This window comes from Daphnia pulicaria, chromosome 1, assembly GCF_021234035.1.
Source record: "Daphnia pulicaria isolate SC F1-1A chromosome 1, SC_F0-13Bv2, whole genome shotgun sequence".
NCBI classification, from domain to species: Eukaryota; Metazoa; Arthropoda; class Branchiopoda; order Diplostraca; family Daphniidae; genus Daphnia; species Daphnia pulicaria.
Genome location: NC_060913.1, coordinates 41,214,515 through 41,239,537, shown reverse-complemented (window position 1 = coordinate 41,239,537; position 25,023 = coordinate 41,214,515). Strand labels below are relative to the sequence as shown.

Below are 25,023 nucleotides of genomic sequence, written 5' to 3'. Positions count from 1 at the left end.
CAAACAAATAATGGTTAAAGCTTTATTAAAATATCTATTATACTGCAGGGTTCTCACTTTTCAATGCTTGGCAATGTCTCTCAATAGTGAGTGGTGTCAAGTGAAGAAAGTTGGGGATCTTCATCAACTCTACATTGGCAAATTTACTGGGTGGTGTTGCCCCCGGAACAACCCAGCCCTGATGCAAGGGCAGCAGGACACTAGCTGGATGGAAAGACCTGGCAACTGGCCTGACTGAGGGCCAGTCTTGATCATAAGCGCGTTATGTTGGAACGTGAACTGCTGCTCTCTTGTATACTTTACGTCCGTAAGATCTCATATCCAACTTGGGACTCAGATCCATCGAACGGAATTCGTCATCTCCTAATAAATTTAAACAGAAAGCAGGTTACAGCACATGCCATTCACGTGTAAATAATCTAATGATACTATTAAGCGCCATTTTAAAAAGATGAAAGTTACCATACACTTTTAGAATTTCTCCATTTTTGCGAAATGATATCGGATAATGAGTGGGATAATTAAAAATGGGTCTAGTTGACACAAACTGCTGAAATTACGGAAAACACGTAGGTTGACAATTGCAGACATTTTATTTGACTCTTTTTTAGCAGACTAAAATACAAGTTTCATCGCCATCTATGATTCACATTTACAACTGCGGCGGATTCAAAGTACCCGACAATAGAACTCCAATGCCCGACAGTAGAACTCCAAGTATGCGACAATAGATAATTTTAAAATCGGAGTTATTTTTCCGACAGTAGAACTCTGAACTCCACTACGCGACAATAGAACTCCAATAATTTTTAAAATTGGAGTTCTACAGTCGGGTGTCGGGCATTGGAGTACTCCAACTGTAGAACTCCAATTTTAAAAATTATTGGAGTTCTATTGTCGCGTAGTGGTAAAAGGGGAAAAGATTGAAATAGCTATGGAAATACGCAGTAGTTGCAAAATGAAATTAGCGTGCCAACGACTTCTTTCAAATGTGCTTTAACAATATTTTTATCATAATTATGCAGCTGAAAAAAATCAACACTTGTTTTAAAAATCAAGTGGAGATGAAACAATATGAAAATGTAATGAAATATCCAAATAAGGAATATAGTGATTTAGACTACTACAACATCTTAATTTTGGAAAACAAATATAAAAATAATTACCATTGAAATTAAGTTTCTGGTACGAGACGACATTCCGGCACACGGACAGCAATTTCAGGCCACATGGTCAGATGACACACTGGGAGTGGGACTGAAATTGTAGGCAAAATAACCGTTAGATCCACACATGAATATTTCTATTTAACATACACAACAGTATTAATGGATAAAAACTAAATAAATTACCTTTCTATATTCATGGTGGAAAATGTTGGAAACCCGAAGTAATCGAATACAAATCATAATACACCATACAGCATCAGCGTCCAGAAACGAATGACGTCACGTGAATTGATTTGGCTACCGAAGACCACACCCCCTGGTGGACGAATTCGAACCTCACCTATTGACAAAATTACAAGTGGCAACTTCACAACCACTGATTAGAAAATGCTTGGAATCATAAAAATCAAAAAATGTCCAACAAATTAATAAAAAAGTAGAAAAAAATTTACCGCCTTCGTCCTTTTACTTCAAAACTTCGCCATAAGGAAAATCAAATCATCACTTACTGCGACGAGTTGGATTATTCTGCAGATTGCTGCCGATATTGGACTTCTTCTTTAATCAAAAAAGAATTCTTTTGCAGTATTAATGGATGTGCAAAGAGACATCTTATTTGCTGTACAGATGTACAACTTCACGATGATGACTTAAAGATTGGCGAGACTGATACAAGATGCGATCTCATTTTCTCGTAGTAACAACCGAAATGGGTATAGCTGAAGTAGAGCCTGCAAAATAACTAAAAAAGTCGCATTTGGTCAAATAAAGCGACAAGCTGACAACAACTCACATTACTATTTATAAAGTGTTATAACTAATGCATCTATTGGGTTGTTTTGAAAACATCTCGTTTAATGACACTTCTAGCTGTGGAACAGAGGAAAGTCGCGACTCGCGAGTATCCAAGAAGAACAAGAAGAATTTTAATTTCTCCATTCACCAGACGAAAGTTGTTCCGAAAATAATTGCATTTCGTTTAGTACTAATGAGATTGAGAAAAGAAAAACAGTTAGTTAAACGCTACCTGAAAATAGGAAAAAAAACTACTTGCCTTCATTGATTATTAAGGAAGTGTTGAGGTACGTAGATTTGTCCCCTTTATGGTTGAAGAATTCGGCTAACACAAGAGAAATACCAGATAATAAAGGAACCAACACTCCATCACTCATAAATAATCTTGAATATTACACGGTGATTCTAGATGCATGCGTACATCGCATGTCACTCCAATTTGCGGATACAAGGATGTTAATGAATCTTTGAGATAACAGGCCCAATAAACATAGCAAACTTCAGTGTTTGCATTTTCGAGTTTGGCGAGTTCCTCCAAAATAAAAATTCTAAAGAGTAAATTACATGATGAAAATATTTATCATAAAAGGTAATAAGTATTTCTATGCAATCAGCCATTGGCTATAAAAATATTAGTGATTTCGACAAATCCGATAAATGAGACGACAGACGAGTAGATAACTCTAGTATTTACCTTGTTCATTCTTAGTTATTCTATGTGTACTTTAGTCTTTGTGAGTTTCAGTTAAAAGTGCTTCAAATCTTTTAACATCTGCCTGCAACAAAAACATCACATTAAACAGCAATGAAGAAGCTCCATTAGTCTGTTCAACCTATTTAAGAAAATAAAATTACTATTTAGAATGTCCCAGGCGACAACAGGAGGAAAGTTAAACTACGCACCCCCATGAAACTTGATCAATAACATGTGTATATAGCCATCTATTCAAAGAATGCTTTAATGAAAACAGTACTACAAGGAATGACAAGGAAGCAAAGGACAAAAACTGTCTGTTACTTTGATCATTGGCTCGCGCATTGGCTAACTAATTCTAACCTGATTATTTTGGAAAGTTAAACACACACAGTTACTTCAATTGCTGCCATTTGTTGTTCTGCAATGGATGAGATTAAGACGTAGTACTGGTACAGGCGGCTTAGTACGAGACATTTCAGTAAAAATTTACAGCAGTTTCAGGCCCCGTTGTGGGATTGTTGATGCTTGATGGTTAGACAAGTGGAAATTATAGACAGGATCACCTATAAAATCACAAATAATTATCTTACATTCAAAGTAACCTTAATGAATCAAAACAATAATTATCTTTTTAATTTTCGCGATGGAAAATATCAAAGTACACATTCATCTCAGTGTTTCAGTCTTTCAGAAACAAATGTCAAATTTCTCCAATAACAAATTCACTCGCCCCATCTAGCGGGAATAATTCTAACCATCTAGTGACAACTATCAGATTCCTTACCAATATATAACAAATAATACACAGGAACGGCTGTAACGTGATACTGAACGTGAAGACGGAACTTCAAAAGAAAAATCAAAATAAACAAAATAAAATTACTTTAAAAGTTAATATCAAATTTTTCAATTGATTTCAATCCAAGAGAAACCATGAAGAACTACCATCAAATTGACTAATTTTAATTTAGACTTTGGTAAAGCAAAATAATATTCTTTTTAAATGAAGCAATTATTTATTTATTTGGAGAGGCATATCAACATGCTGGACATCATGTTGACAACCTCATGAATGATTATACACATTTTGTTGATAACACAATGGCATCATCAACTAAAGTACTGCACCCATCAAGGGGTTCTAGGTTGCATTTGCATTTGAGGCTAGACGCTAGAGCATGCAACTTGTTAAAAGAACTGCCATCAAGTGTGGCATCAAGGATCAATTTCAATTTTGTTATTTCATTGTATTCGACCACTAGATGGCGGGGAAACAGTTCTAGTCGAAATATTCAATTTGAAATTTTTTTTTTTTAATCAATTACAAATCTGATATTCTTATGTATGACACGAAAACTATCTAATAGTCTCTCAGTGTCATGGCGTCACAAAGCTAAGAAAAGGGTTGGGATTTTATTACTGTTCGATTTACTTCCAGTAAAAGAAGGTTGCGGTATTCTCAGTAGGCCTACTTGAGATATCAAGTTGTTATAACGGTTGGATCTGTTCCAGTCTCTTATTTTTATATGATCTACTGAATAGGAACAAATAAATAAAAAAATTACTTTGCGTGCATTCTACATTTCCATTCAAAATATAAATATAGTCACCATCTAGTTGCTTAGGTATGAGGTATTGAGGTAAGAATGGCAGGACAAACCAAACTGTCTTGAGATTTATCTCAACTGCGAGGACGAGAACGTTGTTATATTAGGAGGTTATAGAAATCGAGCGTGTTCATTCCTTTGTAATTTTACTTTTTGCCATTTGACGTTCACATTATTCTCAACAGCTCGTAGACTAGCCGGGGCAGTAAAAACTCGAAAGGAGCAGCAACACATTCCGACTGCGGCCAGAAGTCGTTCCAACTGTCAACTTTACGCAAGGGAGAATTGTTGGTTAGGAGACGGCAGATCCTAAAAATAAATGAGCTTCGTTAACATTAACATTTTGTAGACTGGTGGTACGAGGCGCATCTATTGTGAGACCAAAGTAACGCGCACATTCTCCGCCACACTTGCAAGCCACCCAAAAACACCTCGCAGTCGACATATTTCCTAAAATTAAATCGGTTGGTAACCACACACAAAAAAAAGAGTTACCCCCGGATGCTGTTAGTCTTTCATTCTCGACTGCCTCTCCCATTTCAAAGCGATCCAAAAAATGTCATTCCACACAATTTGAATGAAAAAAAAAATAACAAGGTTTTTATTTACTCTTCTAATCTTATTACCGAGTTTGAACGACTCGCTAACAGATGGCGACCATTTATGATCACGCTTTTCACTCGCTTCGCTGTGTGTGTGCGCCCTTTGCTATTTTTAATAACGCATCCGGATGGAGTTATCGAACCATTTGTCACCGAAACTGCGTTAGGCTTTCAGATTTTTTGGTGAGCGATAAACGAAGGCTTAGATGCTGCCAGGTTCCAGTTGTTGTGCACTGCGCATCTGCAGAGTATATATTCTTGGCGATCTGTAATCATTTGGGGGGAGGTAAACCATTACAACCCTCATCGTAAGGTGACTCATCTTCACAGTTAACGGGGGAGGAAAAATAAAACACACAAAAAACAGAATGGCCACATTTTACGAAGGGCTGCGAAGATAGAAATACCTATACCTGGGCATCAGAGTCGGACGTGAAATGCGGCGGGAAGTATGCCAAACCGGAGCGGGAAAACAACTCTAATCTAGCTCGTGCGCTGAGCACTGCTCTCTGGTTCGTCACTACTCCCGTCCGGCCCAATCAAAAAAAAAAAAAAGTTCGGCCAAGTCAACTACTGAGCTCCGCCTCTTCTTCCACCGCAATCATCATAATATATTACACCCTGGCAGTTCTCGCTTTATTTTTCTTATAATACTCGGGCGATGACGTATTAATATAACCCACGAGTCCCCCCTTTTTTGTGATTAAACATTTAATGTAAATTGCAATTTCGTTGCGCAATCTATACTGCCGAACTTGTGTAGAAAGGATATCAAGTTGTTGGGATATTTTTTTGTTTTGTTTAGTGCGTTAACTTTATTTCGTTCCTTCTTCTTCTTCTTGTTTCATGATTTAGGAACGAAGGAGAGAGAGGGGCTTGTCGTCTAAAGGCGGAAGGCCGCCTAAGATGTATGGATGGCACTTTGATACAATCGATGTTACATAGAGGAGGAGGGTATATGGGATGAGGAGGCAGCGGCAGCAGCTCCCAAGGAAATTGCCATCTTAATCACAGCAGTGCAGCAAAACCCCGGGCTCAAGATATATGTGCGCACCCAGACATAAGAAAATCCATAATGTATATAAAGAGAAGAAGAAGAAAGAAAAAAACTCTCATCAGCTTATTTTTCTACGGGGTTTTTTTAGTCTGTGTTTGTGTGTGTGTGTGCGAGCCTTGAGGCTCATTTCGCGTTTAGCGCTAGTATTTCTATGCATATAAGTATATAACTCGCGGCCGTGAGTAAAGAAGAAGTAATTCCACGCGCAGATTACAAGTCGAGTCAAACATGGATTCCGGCGCTTATAGAGGTGGAATTAACTTGGTGCGGACAATGCGGCGGTGGATGGACGGTGGACTCTGGCGGCGCATCTGCCGTCGCCAAATGATCCATTCGTCGGTGACGTTTGCCCAGCAGACGTTTCTGTTGTCTATATATATACGACTGCAGGCTGCTGTTGTTGTCAAGGCAAGAAGAAGAAGAAGAAAACAAATGTCGGAAGAGGAATACAAATCTCTCCGGTTCCTGGCTGCTGCACTGCAGAAAACGCACGCTCCACCTCGGACGGAAACGAAAACAAACAGTCGAGAAAAACTCTTTGAAGGGGAAAAAAAGAAGAAGAAGAAGAAAAAACCCTCCGAGTGTATAGGCGAGTTGTGTGCAGATCCCGGAGCCGGCCAAGCGTGTACGCACAAGAAGAAGAGCTTCTCTCTCTCTCTCCCTATAGCTCTAAGCTTTACGGCCCTGTCCATTTCCAGCAGCAGGAGGAGTAGCCCCCCTCCTTTCATCGGTTACAGAGTAAAGGGAGGAGGAGTAGGAGACTGAAATAAAAAAACGGAGCGTGTGGATAGGAGGAAATAAAAATTGAGAGCGTGCCCGGCACGTCCCGGTTTGCTGGACTGGAAAATGAAGTATATATGGTACACGGGGGCTGGAAAAGAAAAAGAGAACTGCTGGAAGACAACAACAGCACAAACATATAAGACTTTCAAATCCAAGATGATGTTTGAGTTGTTTTTTTTTCTGGTGGGGAGAGAGAAATCTATTCTAGCTTTAACTCGTTTTCAAAAGAATCAAAGAGATATAAGGATATACTACTAGAGAGAGATAATCTAGCATCTGCATCATCATTCGGCGCTGCCCGCCTCCGAACGTGAACAGTTGAACACGGATGCGGGTTCGCTCCACCCACCCGCCAGCAGCCTTATTCTTGTGCTGTGGAATGATGTACCAAAAAGTTGGGAGAGAAGAAAAGAAAAAAAGACATTAACATGAAACTTTTTTTCAGAGGGGAGAGATAGAGAGAGAACTGTCGGTCCAATGGCGCGCAAAGCGTTCGTAATTATACACACAGCACCCTTTTTTCTCTTTTCTTTTCTTTCTTTCGTCTACACATCCCAGTGGATATAATTGCTCGTTATTATTATTATAAAAGGTTCAAGACGCAACTTCTTCTTCTTCTCCTTTTCTTCGTACCCGCGTTCATCATTTTCTTTATCCTCCTCTTTCATGCCGCGACGGCCCAAACGTCTTCATTCCCTCTTGTCCTAGATGCAACTCTACTAGCACAGACTTATATTATACCTGAATCAACATGAAACCGGGCTTGTACGGTTTTCCCACAGCACAACAACAACAACCAAAAGAAGCCTCGGGCAGCAGCTTGTGGAAAACCACACGCTCAACACACAAGAACTGCGCATTAGCATTTTATAATGAATCGAAAAAAGAAAACGGGAGTTAAGTGTGTTTTGGTTAAAAAAGAAAATTTGCTCTTCTTTTTTCCTCATTCTCTATAACCCTGGAAAGAAGAGCGCAAACTTAAGTTATTCCCCAGTCGTCGTCGTCGGGAGAAAGAGAGAGAAAAAAATAAGCCAATCTGATTGGAATACCAATCACCCCCCGATATAGCGTATAGCATAAATGTACATGAAAAAGTAATACCCGAAAAGAGGAAAAAAAAGAAAAAGAAGACTGTGAGGGGGGGTTCAATATATAGTATAGACGTCCGTATCTAAAGCGCTTGGCGCTAGCTGGCTGAGTTATTACATCGACCAACCTTATTGCATTTTTTCGTGTGGGGAGAAGAGTTAGATTTTACTCTGGCGCGTCAAATACAACTGCAATCAAATCTTACGTTATACACAAGGCGGATGGGGTGGGGGCATCTCTAGATGACAGAGGGATATGACTCGTTTTCAATTTTCCAATCAAGACACACCTTATTTCGTGTCCGAGCGACTTGATGGAGACAATAAACACGACTTTTACACCAGCAGCTTTTATGTGCGCCAGTAAGTACTACTGCACGTCTCCATAACGATGCGAAATGAATTGTGCCGCTGATGTGTATCCCCTCCTATCCAGGCAATGCCCCACGTCATCGTCTAACAGGGTCTATAGCCCATTTGAGGTTGTAAACGATAGTTTCCATCTGGCGGATGGGTTATACGAGACACTGACGAGGGCTTTTTCTCTCTTTCTCTCTTCAAAATGTGAAACAAGCCAGAAGGGGGGAGAGAGAGAGAACTTATTGCGTCATATTGTGTGTACTACTCGGTACAACCAATGAGCACCGAGCGACGCCGGCTGCTGAGAGAGACTGAGAGTTGCATACGTAAAAAAGGGGGGATGGATATATAGAATGAAAAGCAGAGGCAGAAAAAAAAGGTTATATTCTCATCATATTTCCATCAACTGCTGCTGACAAACTGGAAAGAAATATAAAAGAAGTCTTCCAATATCTAAAGAGAGTTTCGGTGGGTTTTACGGTTGTTGGCTATTATACATTCGAGTCTCTCTGACTCTTCTGGATATTACAAAATACCAGACGATATTCTTTGCATGGAAATTGAGAGGATATGTATCCAATATATATAGACGAGTTTCCCTTCTCTTTCATGGTCGTTTAGAAAACTAAAAAAACTACCGAAATGTTATTTTTTTTTTCCTTTACAAAAGCTGGTGATTATCACCGTCATTGAACTTTTTGAAAACAACAAAAACGACGTCGGAATTACATGGTGGCGCTGGCTGTTATAGGCTCTGGAAGTAGCGCTAGTCTATCAGCTCAATGACGCTAGTTATCATTAAGCAAACATGCAAAGCTGTATTCTAATAACCGAGAGAGGGGGTACATTACAAAATAAACGGCCGTCTAAATAACCTACAACAAAACACAAGACCTTGTCTCTCCTGTATACTTTGGCGTCATCAAGATTTCTTCTTCCAGTTCCTTCCATTTTTTGGGGTTTTTTTTTCTTCTGCCCACACAAAAATAAAAAGAAAAAAGAAGAAGAAGAAAAGTGCATTTAATCATATCCGACCCCGAGTCGGCCGTGTGATTTATAACAGCGCAGCCAGCAGCGCCCGCTGCGTCTTTAGTTATTGTGAGGATACCACGTAGAGTTTGGAGCTTTGTAGGCGCGTTGTTACGTGTCCAAAAAAAAGTTAAAATTCAGAAACTACCAAAAAATAAAAAAAGGGAAGAAAAAGCATCCGAGCTTGGCTAATCAAGTCATTGAACGGCGGGTTGTATTTATTTTTTTTTGCGCGGGATTTTTAAATTTTTGAAAAAATACAATACACGAGATAATACTGTAAAAGACGATAGACCTACGCAGATACATCTCAGTTATTTCTTTTGTGTAAAAAAACACAAAAAAAATCTTTCTTCTTTTACTTTTTCGACTCTTGTTAAAAGGAACCAGCGACCAATCACGTCCGAGGACTCACAACTCACACAACTCGGCCAACCATGCGTAATTACACGAGGACTCCCTTCTTCTTTTCGGCCCCTCTGTTGAAAGACTCTCTCTCAACTTAATTACGCGCCTGCACCTGGGGCGCACACACACACACGAGAGCACTCTCTATACAACAGCGGTGCCTTCTTCTTCTCTATGCGCCTATTGGCTGACAGACGCCCAAGGTATTCCATCTTAGCGTCTCGTCGTGAGCGTGTTGTCCGTGCGTCTATATTTATACACACATCTACCAAAGAGAGAGAGAGAGAGAGAGGATTCCTACCTGGGGTATGATAACTAAGTAATACATCACCAAGGAAATAAAAGCCCCCACAGCTCCGAATAATAATCACGAAAATATATAATACCCGGGGAAAAATAAACTGGAAATGTTACGGGCCACCAATAACTCTTTGTCTCGGTCGACGATCAAGACGTGAGAGAATGACCTCTTTTTTTTCTTTCCTTCGTTGTTGTTGTTGTAAAAAGGATCGCGTCTGCAAGAGCACCGAGTACACGAACGACTTTCCATTTAACCGTGGGCGACTTGGCTCTTAATGAAAACATCCTCCTTCAATTGGATTTGACTCGTACCCAACCAGCTGATTCTCCTTTGCTTCTTCTCCTCGGTCAATTTTCCAGGCCCTAAACCTGGGCACACAAAACAAAAGAGAATCCTGCAGGGGATTTCTCCAGTCGGGACATTGTTTCACAACAATCGAGTCAAAATAAGACTCGTTCTTTTCTCTTATTTTTTTATTTAACGATCCTATCAAACTTTAATGTTATTACACTCTAGAGGGTGGTGGGTCGTACAGGCTATAATCCAATAAGACCTGAACTCTCACGGCCTCCCTTTTCTATTCACAAAGCGGCATAACTGGATCACACCTTATTGGTTCATTTTTTAGTCTTTTACAAAATAAAAATAAAACTGTCCCAGCACAAACAATAGGACAGCGGCAATGAAGACGGACACAAAAAAAGAAGTTGGATTGAGAGGGACCAGAGATTATTTCCCAGCAGCCCATCAGCGCCAAACACAATGCGGCAAACAATAAGCGGCCAACTGCGCAATAAGTCTTATATTCTCTTCTTTATTCTATTCTATTCTTTCTGGCATATCGGCGAGAATAGAATGGGAAATGAGATAGAGACAATTCAACCAACCCCGAAATAAGTTTCCAAAAAATTTACCGGACCCGAAAATGAAATGAGAAAAAAGGTCCAACCCTCTTTGCGAGAGCTATGCGGTATGTGCGCGCGTCTCTATTACATAGATGGTTGGACATGTTCTCATTCTTTTTAGAAAGAAAAGAAAAAAAGAGAAGCCTATTATACAAGACACCCCCTTATATGCACAGCACACACACTCTATTATATGATGAAATGGACTATATAACAGTGAAATAAATTCAACGTTTGGTAAATAAATAAATTTGCCATCTTTATTATTCTTCTTCTTCTTTCATTGGCGAGAGTCGAAACAGCTATGGGTGTGTGTGTTTTTTGTTTAAATATTGAACAATTCTTGGCTGTGTGTTACACACAAGAGTATCTGCGCTATTTTTTTCTTTCTTTCAATCCCCCATTTGAGCTGTGAGGAAAGAGCTGGAAAAAAAGGGGGGGGGAGACGGGCGAGAGTCAGCCGAGTGATTTATAACAAGAGAAATGCCTAGCTGCTGCCCTATAGGAAAAATCCAGCTCCCTCCCCTTCCCTCTTTCTTTTTAGCTGGATACCCCCCTGGCCCAGCAGCTCCTTTTTTCTTTCTTTTTCCAGCCAACCATCGACCGAGAAAAAGCCGAGAGAGAGAGAGAGAGCACAGCACTTGGCTGACGTCGCCCGGCTCGTATATCTTTTTCCTCTTTTTCGCTCCTGCTTCTTCTTCTTCTCTTCTTTTTCTCTGCGTCCTCCGCCATATACTATACACACCACCCAACCACCCTCCTCCTCTCTCCCTGTGTAGCGGGAGCTTTATTTACGATCCATCTTCTATCTACTCTCCAACCTCCTGCTTCCTCCCACCCACCATCGCTTATTCTCTCGTCTGATGAAAATATTATTTCGTTGGAATTCTTTTTTAATCTCATACTCTTCTTCTTCTTCTTCTTCTTTTTCCTAGAAAGAGGAGGAGGAGGGAGGCGGAGCGTTCCTCTGCGGAACCACTTCATCTTCTCCTTCCCTCGACGGACTTGTGTGTGTGCTGTGCCTTGCACGGTGCCGAATGATTTAATACTGACGCACACAGTTCACGTTACCGATGACGGGGTTTATATTAAGAAAATGTCGGGTGGGGGAGAGAGAAAGAGAAAAGATGGAGGATAAAACCCCCTCGAAAAATAAGAAAAGAAGTTAAACCTAAACCCATTTCCGTCTCCAGTGACTATTTTTTTTTGTTTTTTTTGGGTAAATTATAATATTCCACACGTTGGACGAGCGCTTTACATCATCGGGAATTGTTCAACGTCACGGGGCCACAGTCGAATGCGCATTGGATTATCGCAGGTAGTGGTGGCGATATGATAACGTTGCGGTCGGGAATTTCAAATGAACCCGAATCGACGTCGGCAGACGAGTCCAAATAAGTCAAATCATTCTGACTGGAATACTAAACACAACATCGATTTAACATAAATCTCACGTTTCACGTGAAAATGTTTTTTTGTGACTTTGTCTACAAGTCAAGGTGTGCGGGTTGAAAATGTCTCAATCGAAATTTCAATGGTATCCAAGGCGTGAATTTCCTGTGGAAATTATCAACGAAATATATTTTGTTTTGATCTAAATTGTGTTGCCACCCAGTTCCAATGAAGACTTAAAGAAACTTTTGGCTCATCAGTGTACCTCTCCATTTGACACGGATTGAAACGGACAAAAGACAAGGCTCTGGCCATTGCGCAATTACACGGTTATTATTCTAATGGCTCTATCAAAAAAACTCTCCTGAAAAATAAAACAAATTCATTCCTTTTATTTTAAAATGAAAAAAAGAAGAAGGGGTCTTGTCTGATTGCGCACATCCGCCGCCGCTGCGCTGCTGGCATCCAACACACGTAAAAAGAAAACGGTCGAATACGTTTTTCTCTCTTAACTCTCCCCAGTCCCCACCCACCCCCCATCCTTTTGGCCCATCCTTTTTCCTAATGTTGTACTTAAGCCGGGCTTTTACGACCCGTGTATAGCATCATATCACTTCATAAAATTGAATGGTTTCTATTAAAGCGAGCCATCAAATAAAAAAGGAAGGAAAAAATGCTCAATAAAGTCGACGGGGAGTGAGTGTGGTGGTGGCAATCAGCCCGTGCTGAGTGGAATCGGAATGTGCCAGACAATGAAGTCATTCCTAATACGCCAAGAAAGAAATAGAAAAAAGAAAAAAAAATATAAAGGAAATAAAACAAGATAGAGACGATAGAGACGGGAAAATATTGAAAGGCGGTTGGGCCGTTTGTTTTTTCGGATGGAGGAAAAATAAAAAAAAGGTGCGGACGTGGCCGTAAAACGGCACACCATCCAAAATGGCTCTTCAAACATCAGGAATTCACACTGTGTGGAGATCTATCGACATTGAGATTCATAACCACGTCATATTACGACTACTCCTTTTTCCATTTAAAACGCATGTAAAACCCTGGGATTTTATGGTTTGTTATGGGGTGGGTTGAAAGTGAGGGGGGGCATTCAATCTGCTGTCCCCTTTGAAAAAGAAATTCGTATGTTAAGTCACCCCACCAACTATACCATCTTCCTCTTCTTTTTTACGATTTCTTTTTAGTGGGTGGTATTTAGGTAGCAAACGGCGAGGCCTAGACCGAGGGGAGGACACGACCGTCTTTCACTTTTTACGATCAATCTAGACGACGGGCGATGAAATCCTCAACGAAAACACAAGAAATAAAAATAAGGAGAAAAAAAAAGGGGTTTCCTTGCCCCTCTTCTCTACCCCCCCCCCCCCCCATTTGTATGTGTACATCTATATCTGTTATGTTAGTTTAACTGGTTATACACACTGTTTAGTATCCCTCTACATTTTTACGAGGCCATCATCATATCAAATGGCACGCGAGCCAACCGTGAAACTGCGCAATAACCTCCTGTGTGAAACAAACCCAAACACACAAGGCAAGAAAGAATCGACCGAAAATGGATGATGTGTTTAGTTCATGTTCTCAGCTTTTCTATTTTGATTTGAGACTTCTTTTTGACTGCCATTACAGTTTTCGAAGCGCAAAACATCGTCATTCTCTTTTATCATGGCGTATTTTAATAGGCGAGCCGACGAGGAGGTCTAGGCTCTTGGTCAAAAAATGGATTGTTGCACTTTGCTTCAAGTGTTTCAAGTTCAAATATTTGCAAATGGGATGGTTTACTCAACAGAAAAGTTGTAAGGTACCAAAACAGGCCTGATCTACCCACTACCCAGTCGTTCGACTAATGAGAGTTTTAGTGCTGATAAAAAACAAATTAGCGAGAGAAAACAGTTGTAGTCAACCGTCTAGCTCACGAATCAACGTAGTCTGTACTAACGATCGATTTATAATGAACGCCACCAAAAATTGTCAAAAAAGGTTAAAATTGAAATCAATTTTGTCCTACCTTTATGACTAGGAAATACAGCCAGGCATCTACGTCAGTTGCTCCATCCATCTGCTGAAGAGTTCGATTACACCAGACGGGATAGGGTTTAAAGGGTGTCCTCGTGAATACACCCACATTCACATGGGCATACACGAGGACATTGAAAGAAGGAGGGAAAAGAGAGATATGTAACTCGATTGACATCGGTAGTTTTTCCAATGCAATTTGGGATGCTGTGTATCTAAATGAAGAGAGAAAAATAGGTTACGAAAAATATTCACAAAATAACAACAACCACAACAAGTCAGGAAAAGCTGAAAACGAGACAATGGGTCAACTCTAATTGTTAATTAATGGATCAATTCAAGGTTTAAATGTAATACATTGCACTGATGCAGGTAATGCAACAATAAAATATCTAGTAGGTGCAGGTAATGCAGGAATAATAGTAACCAAAAACATTACCTAAGCGGTGATGCTGAGATCATGCTGAGATACTTGGTGACGACAGGTGAGACAGACTGATGACAGACTCGGCACAAGCAGAACTTGTGTATCATGTTGTTACGATGGCTGGCTCTGGCCTCAAACCTGCACTAAAGAAAAAGGTTACATAGTGCAAACAAAATGCCATACCTCGACAGGGGGCTTATATGTGCTAGACAGAAAATAACATTTCACAAATTTACAAAAAGTTTAACTTTACTATTGAAGCTCCCATATAATGATTGCATTGCTATTCTTAGTTTTATTTACCCGCCAAAAAGCATCAAGTGGAGAGCATGGAGAACTACGACACCAGAGACCAGACAGCAGACACATCACATGAGACGATCACATTTTCGTAATTTGATGTGTTCTTGTTTCTTTTGCATTATTATTTCGTGCAGCCACACACGTTTTCAAAAGAGTTATCGTTCAGTTTTCTTTATATTCTCAAACTTTGTTTGCATATTCGTGGTCTCAACTCTCAAAACTAAACGACAGCAGACGACACTTGTTCAATTTTCTTCTTATTAATCAGCATTTTTACGATTAATGCGATATCGATAAAAATAAAAAATGATAAAAAATCAAACTCCCCCCCTCAAAATCCAAACCGCTCAAAACGATAAGCAAATAACTGGAGGGAATAAGTTTAAGTTGAAAATAATAACATTTCTGTTTGGTATATAATTCCCTGGTATAAAGACCCCTTCCCCCCAAAATAAATAAATAATCGATTCCTCGACTGCCAGAAAAAGAATATGCTATTACGCGATATCGCCGATGAAGACGCCGGAATGAAAATAAAACAAAAAAAAAAAAGGCGAAAAAAAAAATAAACGACTCCCCACAGATCTCATTAACATCGGCTATAAGAAAAGTTTAAACGACAACGACATCAGCTCAGCCTATAGACATAATGGCCGGATGTATATATACCCTATGCGTCTTCTTTTTCTAGTTTGTTTTTCTCCCCCGTCTGGCGTGTGAGAATTCCATTTGTTTTTTTATTTATGGATCGACGTATGTAAGTTTATCTCGCGCGACGTTATTTTGAATGTGATGACAATTCCTTGAGGCCGGCGGCCGTCCGGCGCGTTCGATATCAGCGCGTCATTGATCAAAATGATGAATCTCTCCTTATTACATTTCCTACTCTATATTGCACAGCCAACGAGAGTCTGCCACCCCAGCCAATCCTTTAGCAAATATTACGAGATAACTCGTGATCTATATTCGCTCGACTCCTATTGGCCGCCCCCTCCCGCAATTGAGATCACCACAAATCAATGGGTTTTCTCTTTTCCTTTTTCGCTTCCGTGTTTGCTCTTCTTCTTTTCTTTTTCTATACGAGGTGATATCCGATATCGCCTTGTTATTATTCGCCCCCGGGCCTTTTTGATGATGTACGGTGGCGAGCCAACCGAATATTTTTGTGAATGCGTCCGTTACATGTGTGTGTGTGCTGTGTGCATGGGGGTCTCTCCTCACATGGCGTCTTTATAACCCCTCCAGTAAAAAAGAAGAAGAAAAAGCCACCCCCGTGGTGCCACGGGTGGCACGTTACAACACTCAACTTGTGTGTGTGTGTGTGTGTGGTGTATCTCTTCTACACATTCTTCTTCTTTTCTCACACTCTACTCATCTATTTTCTCCCACTCGCCATCACAAGAATGTCTGATGCTGGCGCTCTTCTTTCAGAAAGAAAAAAATACACACACATTTTGTATTTATATTTTTCCTTGGATGGAGTTTGAGTGGCGAGGTGAGAGCGGAATTACGAGATGAATATGAGATAAAGACAGGAGTATAGTATGTGGCAGACCCGGTAGTAGTTCTACTATCCCATGCATAATTCAAAAATGACTGCGTTCGATTTCAGGATAAACAAACAATGTCATTCGCCAGTATAACATTTGGAGGGGGGAAATTCAAAAATTTCTAACTAACGATTTATTGATACAAAGTCTGTTTACCTTTATCTTTCTCTCTCGATTGAAAATGTATTCAAATTCGAATAAAAAGAAAAAAAATAACATCCGAGTCGAGCGTGAGCCGTGGTCGTTTCATTATGTAGCCACTATGCACACACACACACACATTTCGGGAGTCGACTAGTACATGAACGCACATGAGGGCGGATCCCCCCCGTGAAGAGGCCACGCAGACCCTTCATCGCGTTCAGAGAAGAGATAGTTCACGCTATCAGGAAAAAACAAACAACGGAGACGAGCTTTTGGGCCGCTATTTGGTTGGATAGTGTACATACATCACGTGAGTTTACTATGATTATTTTTGCAATGATTCATTGTTGTTTCCTTTGTTCTTTGCCGAGCTCTGTACCCGGCAACCTCCAAAGAGTTCATGGAGATGGCACTATGAAAGCTGGGGGATTTGATACAGGCCTTAAATATAGTTTCTCATTTATTTATTTAAGGACGCGTTAATGATTGTGGACACGATTCCAAAAGGTTACTGGGTTCGGCCAAGACGAGAGTCGTATTTATTGCCGACTTTTAATATCAAATTGTTCTCCTAATCTACCGACAGAAAGTTAAAAAAAAACCTACGAGCCGATAGCTAAACAAACCCAAAACAAATTTCTTTTTTCTGATTCAGAAAATGCGTAACCAGAAAACGGCCAACGAAAATGGTTGGGGGAGATGTTTAAACAAACTTTTGAAATGAAGACCGCCCCACACAGTGTGACACAGCCGAAGAAAAATAAAATAAAACGGGATTCCGTCATAAAACAAGTCGCTAATGGACGAGGACAGCAATCCGGCGCAGTGGGCCGGCCGCAGGTATATATGTATAAGAGGCGCCTAACACCAGCAAACAAGACACTAAAATGCGTGGTTCCTTGTTTGTTTGATAATGAATTTTTTTTTTCGCTCAATAGCAAACTGGAAAACAAACAGGGAAAAAGCTCTGGGACATCCCCAAATATATATCAGCGCGCAACCCGTTGTGGTGGGCGCGTATGTATCGCACATCGCATATATTTACGATGTTGTTGCTTTTTCCCCTTGTCTTGTGCTGGGCAACTCTTATCTATCTCAGAACTACGAACCGGTGTAAAGCTTTTAACAGAACCGCTCTTTTTTTCCCAGGCTAAACAAAACAAAACCCGAGAAAACTCAAAACTAAATAAATATCAAGAAAGAGAGAATAAAGAGAGTTATATAATGTAGCGTGTTGGTTTGTCCGGTTTTCCGAGAGTTTTGAGCCGCAACAACAACATGGGTGGCAATCTTAACAAAAAAATAAAAAATAAAATAAATAAATAAATTTAAAATTTTCCAGAAAAAGAAAATAAGTAATCCTCTCACTTTTGATAAATTATCGACAGACTTATTTATTATGCATTACACAAGTTCCGGCCAAAACTCCCGAAGAATGAAATCTTTTTTTTTATGCAACAAAATATTATACACGGACGGGGTTTGGGTCCTCTTGCGCAGATGAAGACGTGAAAGCCAACAGCAGACACACACCCGTCGGGAAGATTATGCACGGCCACTAAATCATCTAGCGAGTTTTTTTTTATTTATTCATTCTGTAACTACACCTTGACCAAAGCGCCCAAAAAATACAAAACCCCAAACACAGTCAAAATCTTGAAAAAGGCCGAGATGAAAGTTAAGACACACGATCAGATGAGAATCGATATTGAATGAATTCAAAATTCGTCGTCAATCAACAAATGGTGATGCGAATTTTTCGTAATCAAATGAAATCAAATACAGAGAGGAAACACACTCGGCGCTGAAATGTAATTTCAGGAGAGAGAATTCGATTCGACCAAAAAGTCATGGGGAATCAAAAACGGTCACTTGATTTGTCGTGACTGTGTTTGACTGTTTGTGTTTCTTCATCACCTATTCAAAAGGCTTGGCAGTTTTTCAACACGACGATGGATTTGAACTTTGCTCTTTGCGTTTTCTAAAAGGATTTTTCTTTAAGAAGAAGAAGACTTGACTCTTCTTCTTCTTCTTTTTTCCTATATTCAAAAAGCGTATGGAAATTCTGGCCGGCTGCCAGTCCACCATGTTCCTCCGCCCTTCTTTCCCTCCACTCACCACGATCCCAAGACCCGATATCCCTTGCTCCTGGCTTTTTGCTCGCTTCAGCTCCTCACTGTTCCAGCCCCCCCACCCATCCATTTCACCCTCCCTCCCCCTCATTCTCTATTTTCTCCATCCCTCCCCCCTCTTCTCGTGTTTGAAAGGGAGTTCCGTCCAACACAAAAAGTATAGATCTTATCCGTTTGGATGGATGGACCAGACGTGATGCATCCGCTTGGGTTTGGACCAATCAGCGAAAAGCCTGGGCAAAGGGACACAAAAAAGGAGAAAGAGAAAAAGAAAGAAAAGAAATGCAATGCTCCAAACACAAAAAGGAAAAATATCAGGAAAGAAAAAAAAGAATCGCCGAGAGACACAAAAACAAAAACAAAACAGAAGGGCGTGTTCCCTAAACTTTGATGATCTTCCCAATCTCATTATGAAGAGTTCCCAATCAAACAGAAAGGTTATGCATGTCCGTCTCTGATGATAATTCAATGCAGAGCAAAATGGCCTTGCGCTTGCACACACCTTTATTTAACTAAATAGATAAATATGACATCAAACTTTACTCTTTCGAAAAAAGAAAAAAAAATTTAAAAAGCCCCTCCCATTTCCCGGAAGGTAGAAACTCCGACCGTTAGCCGCAGAGTCCGTTTTCAATTGCTCTCATCCACTGAGAGCTCACCGTGCCGTAATTGTACAGGGGGGAAGTTCTTCCAACTCTTCTCCCAGTATAACCAATTCAAGAGTTGATTTTTATTCTCCCAAAAAAGAAAAAAGATTCGACGCAACAAAAGAGTAATGGAGTGTCTATACACTCCTGGAACAGTAGTTCCAAAAGGGGGAAAAAAACAGAACAAAACCAACGAAACCCCCCCGAAAAAATCTTACGCAAACACAAATTCCATCCTTTCATCATTATAATAAAAAGCCACACACACCAATCGACCCTGCAGAACCTTAGATGGACCCCCCTCCAATAAAGGAGGAAGCGTTGCGGATGGAAAGAAAAAGAAATAAAGCGCTTCGCCAGCAGCATGTGACTTTTCTAATATTTTTATTATTTCTCGACCCCTCCCGAAAAAAAAAATATTCCATCAAGATGGTCCAATGTGTGGCCATCAAAAGATGATGTACAGTATTCCCCCCCACCAAACAGGAAGAGAAGCTAAATCAATAAATAAATACAGACACAAAAAACACGCCACCCAAATGTTATGTACATAACAGAGTTGGTAAGAAGCGATAGACGCTTATGGTTGTGCCAGAAATATATACATACTATGTATAAATACTACTACTGCGTATCCCCAAATAAATTTTTTTTTTCTTTTTTCGCAGCAGGAAAACGGAGCGAAGGGGATGGATGGGCTTCGCTCCGGCTGCATCCTCCCCCCTCCGCGCTTCCTATACTACGGATGGCCACGACTCGTACACTACATCTTCCGTCGCTGACATCAACGACGGAGGAGGAGGAGTAGTAACTGACGAGAGAGAAGAGGAATGAAAGAAAGAAGAAGAAGAAGAAAAAAAGGCCAAGTTAGTATTGATTTTGTTGTACGTCTCCTTTGCCTAGCTGTGCTCCCGCTCTGCCCTCCAATCCGCACGAAGCGCTTTGCCAGTAAGTTGCTGGAAAAGCGTTTCGCTTCAATGTTGTTGTTGTTGTTGTTTTGTTTCGCTTCCACTCTCACTATCCTGTCATCGTTTCGACGCCATTTTGAAAGGGCGGTGGTGTGTGCAATCGAGTCCCCGTCGCTCACACAAATTCGTGCGGGAGCGTCGTCGTCGTCGTCGTCGCCGGAGCCAAAGGCGATGACGCCCGGAATTTTTCTAATTCACTGACCCCGTCGAGATGATGTATATTCCGTTGATGCGGCACACAAACATATATCTCCACCAGCCCAGTCTTTCGCAGCAGAGGGAGGAAAAAATAGAGAACACTTACTAACTTTGCTTGTTTTCATTTTATTTTCTTTTTTTCTCCCGCTGATGGATCGGCGGACGTCCAGTAACGACTTGCACACACATATCGTTGGCAACAACAGTTCTTACATTTTTTTTTTTTTTTTTCGGGTGATGTTGTTTAATGTTGTCCTCGCCTCTCCTTCATTCTCTGATGGCACGAGGCCGGGGCGAAACAAATATACGACGGCCATCAACAACAACAGCAACTGCTACCCATAGTATAAAAGAGAAACAACAACAACAACTCGCCAATTTCCAGCGTCAACAAGTCACGAAAAAGTGCGATTGGTTACGCTCGGCTCGCACGATGTTTATGTTAGTTATATAGCGTCCAAACAACAAGCTGCGGAGAAAGAAGGAAAAAACTGATCAATGTCGTGAGTGTTAACATTTACGTTCCCATTCGATTCACCTACGGAATTCAGTCCAGCCAGCCTTCCACCTATACGCCGTTCGCTTGTACGTTTTTAACAATCATCTATATAACTCATCAGAAATAAGGATCTACAGAAATGAAAGAATAGACGAAAATAACTCGGGAAGGGAAACACTCGGTGCCAGCCAGTCGGTGCAACTCAGCACTGCAATCATCTCGTTTCACCTGGATGATGACGTGCGAAAGCGCAGTTCTTATGACGCTCAACAAAGTTACATATCCAACCATCCGATAAGAGAGAAAGAGAGACCCAACTACCTTTTATAAAAGTGGACTGAGGTAGTTTTTTATCTTCTTTGGCTAGCCCCACAGGACTGGCTCTCCTTTTGTTTAGTTAGGTGGAAAAAGGATAAAATACGACCGATGACTTCATTGGCTTGATGAAGGCCTGTCCAGCCAAAGAAAACTACAGAGCAAGGAGCGAGATAACATCGTTATTATTGAACTCGCCCACAGACCAAATGGGATCCTTGGACAGCAGTTAAGTTAGTAGGCCGGCGGTAAAATAATAAAGGAAATATCTAAAAATAAAGATATGGCAAAGTCGGGAATTGATGGATGGAATCGACGAAAGATAAAAGAAGTGCGCACACACACAAAATGGATGAGGGGGGCGAGAGATAGTCGGAACGGGTTCACATATTCGTGACGAATTCGACCGCATGTAGGGAGCGTTCATCTTGGAGGCTACATTATCCAAAGTGGAGAGGAGTTGCGACTGGGGGAAAAAAAGAAAAACGAAATTTGACAAAAAGAATGGACCTAGAAAAATACCCTCGGTGGCGAGTTAAAGTAGAAAAAAAATACGAACACAAGTAGGAAAATGTGGGCATGTTGTATCCTATCCACACACACACAGCTGCGGCTTGTGTACGTGCATGCGCCCTCACCCAAAAGAAGAAGAAAAAAAGTCCGACTGGTTTACGAGTCCAATTGTTCGTCGGTCGCCTTAAATTTACTTTTTTTTTTCTCCATCCAAGGAAAGAAGGAGGAATACAAGACCATTTTTCACACGACCGCAAGGTAATACAATCGGTGGATATGTCAAGGAATTACCTACAACCCCGACAACGATCAAGACCCAAAATTCTAAAAATAAAAGCCGAAACATTTCAGAGCTACAGAATTAAAAAGAAAAAGATGAAGGACGTTCCGCGTCTTAAATGGAATTGAATTGGAATCGGTGAAAATAAAGACATTATGAACGTATAGTTACCTCCCACGGTCTCGCCTACGAGTGTGTCGACGAGCCAGGGCGTGGCTGTACACAAGAAAATAAGCGGGTGGGAATATTACAGAGGGAAAAAAAAGGAAAAGAAGAAAAATACAGACTCTCCTTTTTGACTTGCACGCTATCTCTCTCACTCGACTCTCTCTGGAGGCGTCTGTGTTTCGTGCACTTGCCTATTCTTCTTTTCTGTCTGTCTAGCGCGTATTTCTTATTCGTCTTTTTTCGGGGTCCGCGCTCGTCTGGGCATAAATCAAACCCTACCCAAATATGGCCATCGACTTGATAACAAGCTGGCAACCAAGAGGTTCAAAAAAAATAAAATAAAATATGAAACTATCAAGAGAGAAAAACCTGCGCAAAGCATCGCCGTCCCCTTTTGTGTTTTGCAACCAATCGCTTCTTTCCGACCTCTTCATTATTACTGGGTCCCGTTTTTTTTTTCTTTTCTTGGCCGCCAACAAAATCATCATCATCATTCATCACAGCCAAGATGATGGGGGCCAGTTTGAGAGGGGTTGAACGGGACTTAAAGTTGGATGGCTTCATCCAACTAGTTACTCATATTAAAGAGGGCGACAGAAGCAACAACAACAACAAAAAACTGAGAAAAAGACACGTCGTTTAAAAAATGAGGAACAAAAAAGAGCTCGTGATCGCAACTTAACTTTGGACCCTTTCGGCGTGATCGTGAAAGAAGGAGAAGGAAAATAACGACGCCGATGCGAGACAATGAACCGATATGAACCCCGCAGGGTCCATCCACAAACCTTGAACTAAACCTTCCCCCTTTATTTTGTTCCCATCCAAACGTCTCAATTTAAAATGGAGAAGAGAAAAAGCCCGAAAAAAAGATATAAACAACTTTTTCTTCTTCTTCCTTTGGTAATTTATTTAGGTAGAGATAGTAGCAACTAACGTTTTATAGAGGAATTTAAGTCGCTAATCTCTTTGTCTCTCCATCCATCTGACGGTATGCTGGCTTCATTATCTGAAGAAAACCGCCGGCTCCGCTACCAAGAGGAATTATCTCTTTGCCTGTTGTTGTGCGCTCGTAAATCGACCAACAGAGAGAGAGAGGAAGCACTTTTGCTATACACCACTATACTTACCACAGCTACAACACGTTTATGAAAATGCATTTTGAACTTACCATCTGCCGATTGTTGTTCCTTCGTCGGCTTTCTCAGTCCAGCAGCTTCATCCAATGGATTCCACAATCTTTTAAAAAACAAAAATAAAAGAAAATGTTTATTATTGGACAAACTCAATCAAAAAGTAGTCGCATTCAAACTGTCTTGAAATTTCATTCGCTACGATAATTGGAAGCTTAAAAGCTCGGCTATTTCAGTATTTCATCAAGGTGCGGTCGAGATGAAAAGATCAACTTTAAACCTCCCCCCCCCCCCCCTAAAAAAGGAGTGTGAAAAAGTGAAAACGAGAAAAACAATTTCAATTTGGAAACACAAAAAAACCAAAAGGATATAACAATAAAAAGCGAATAGGCCTAGAAGTGAGCCCCCCCCCCCCATCTTATAACCCCCTCTATAACCGATCGGCTATTTCCATGAAGTCACTATATCCAGCCTACACATGAGAGACTAGAAGGAGAATAGCCATTTCGGGGCGGTTTTATTTTTATTTTTACGATGATTTTTATGATATTGACTGGGTTTTTACTCCGCCGCTTCTGCTGCTGCTTCTTCTTCTTCCTTCTGCTGGTGCGGTAGTGTTATACAAGAGTCGTGAAAATGAAATAAAAAATAAATTGGGGAGAGAGTGAGTGAGGGAAAAGAAAAACCAGAACACACCAAAGTTTTCTCGTCTCTTGTCAAAATAAAAACGCGCACCGCTCGGCGCTCGCGCTCATTTTCGCCTCTTTCTCTCACTGGAAATAGTCAAAAAAATTTTTAACGATCATTTCCCCTCTCTCGAGTGACTCCAAACTTTTATTTTATTTTTCTCTCCCCGTGTTGCGTCACACGCCATAAGACACTTGTCTAGCGGCAGTAATCTTTAAAGCTCTGCAACTTCTTAAAAACCAAAGGAAAAAAACAAAAGACAAACAAACAAAACGGTGCGCTATAAAGTGACAGACTGGCCACAACGACCACTTGAGGTCTCGTGCTCTAAGCGGGGAGGCTAAACAAACCAAAAAATAAACAACACGTAAAAAGCAAAAGAATAATAATAATAAAAAAACAAACGGCAAATAAAATAAAACGACGGTGTACATATTGAATGTAATGGCGTCCATTTCAGCCGCCGTGATGACTCTATATAGCATAGTCGTTGATTCCTTGGCGAACGGTAGCGCTTGAAAAATAAAAAGGGATAAAAGAAAGAAAGAAGAAGAAAAAAGGGAACCGTCGTAAAGATGATGATGATGACGCCATCGACCATACAAGAAGAAGAAGAGAAAAGAGCCAGCCAAAGTTACACACACACACACATCCAGCAGCAGCAGCGGGGGGCTTTTTTCTGTGTTGAAGTATCTCGTTCGGGATAGGATCGTTTCACCGAGTCTTTATATACACACAGACACTTGCACGGTGCCTGCCCTCATCAAAATGACCCTAATAACTTGATTGAATTGCGCATAAACATCAAGTCGAATAGGCCATCAAAAGCCCTCGGAAAAAAAGA

General features: G+C 40.7%; 4 long non-coding RNA genes across 11 annotated transcripts in view; all 4 read right to left on the bottom strand.

Moving 5' to 3' along the window:
- Positions 1-1,014: 1,014 nt before the first annotated feature.
- On the bottom strand, positions 1,015-12,234 carry LOC124320471. Of its 7 annotated transcripts, none has more exons than XR_006913886.1 (3): positions 12,224-12,234; positions 1,353-1,545; positions 1,015-1,257 (listed from the first exon to the last, which is right to left on the bottom strand). It is a non-coding gene; the product is annotated as an uncharacterized LOC124320471 (long non-coding RNA). The 7 variants fall into 7 exon arrangements; XR_006913880.1 differs by lacking the exon at positions 12,224-12,234 and adding an exon at positions 1,622-2,150; XR_006913881.1 differs by lacking the exon at positions 12,224-12,234 and adding an exon at positions 1,622-2,150 and having other exon boundaries at positions 1,353-1,509.
- On the bottom strand, positions 2,222-3,471 carry LOC124320486. Of its 2 annotated transcripts, XR_006913915.1 has the most exons (6): positions 3,252-3,471; positions 3,057-3,185; positions 2,868-2,937; positions 2,659-2,797; positions 2,361-2,512; positions 2,222-2,289 (listed from the first exon to the last, which is right to left on the bottom strand). It is a non-coding gene; the product is annotated as an uncharacterized LOC124320486 (long non-coding RNA). The 2 variants fall into 2 exon arrangements; XR_006913914.1 differs by having other exon boundaries at positions 3,057-3,465.
- On the bottom strand, positions 3,502-6,365 carry LOC124320500. Its single transcript, XR_006913939.1, has 3 exons — positions 4,419-6,365; positions 4,272-4,346; positions 3,502-4,195 (listed from the first exon to the last, which is right to left on the bottom strand). It is a non-coding gene; the product is annotated as an uncharacterized LOC124320500 (long non-coding RNA).
- An 8,501-nt stretch (positions 12,235-20,735) lies between the features above and the next one.
- Positions 20,736-25,023, bottom strand: part of LOC124320491 — a 125,519-nt gene continuing 121,231 nt past the window's right edge. The window contains exons 9-10 of the long non-coding RNA XR_006913926.1: positions 23,531-23,598; positions 20,736-20,861 (exon numbers count right to left, since the gene is read on the bottom strand). This is a non-coding gene — a long non-coding RNA (uncharacterized LOC124320491). The remainder of the gene's footprint in view (positions 20,862-23,530; positions 23,599-25,023) is intronic.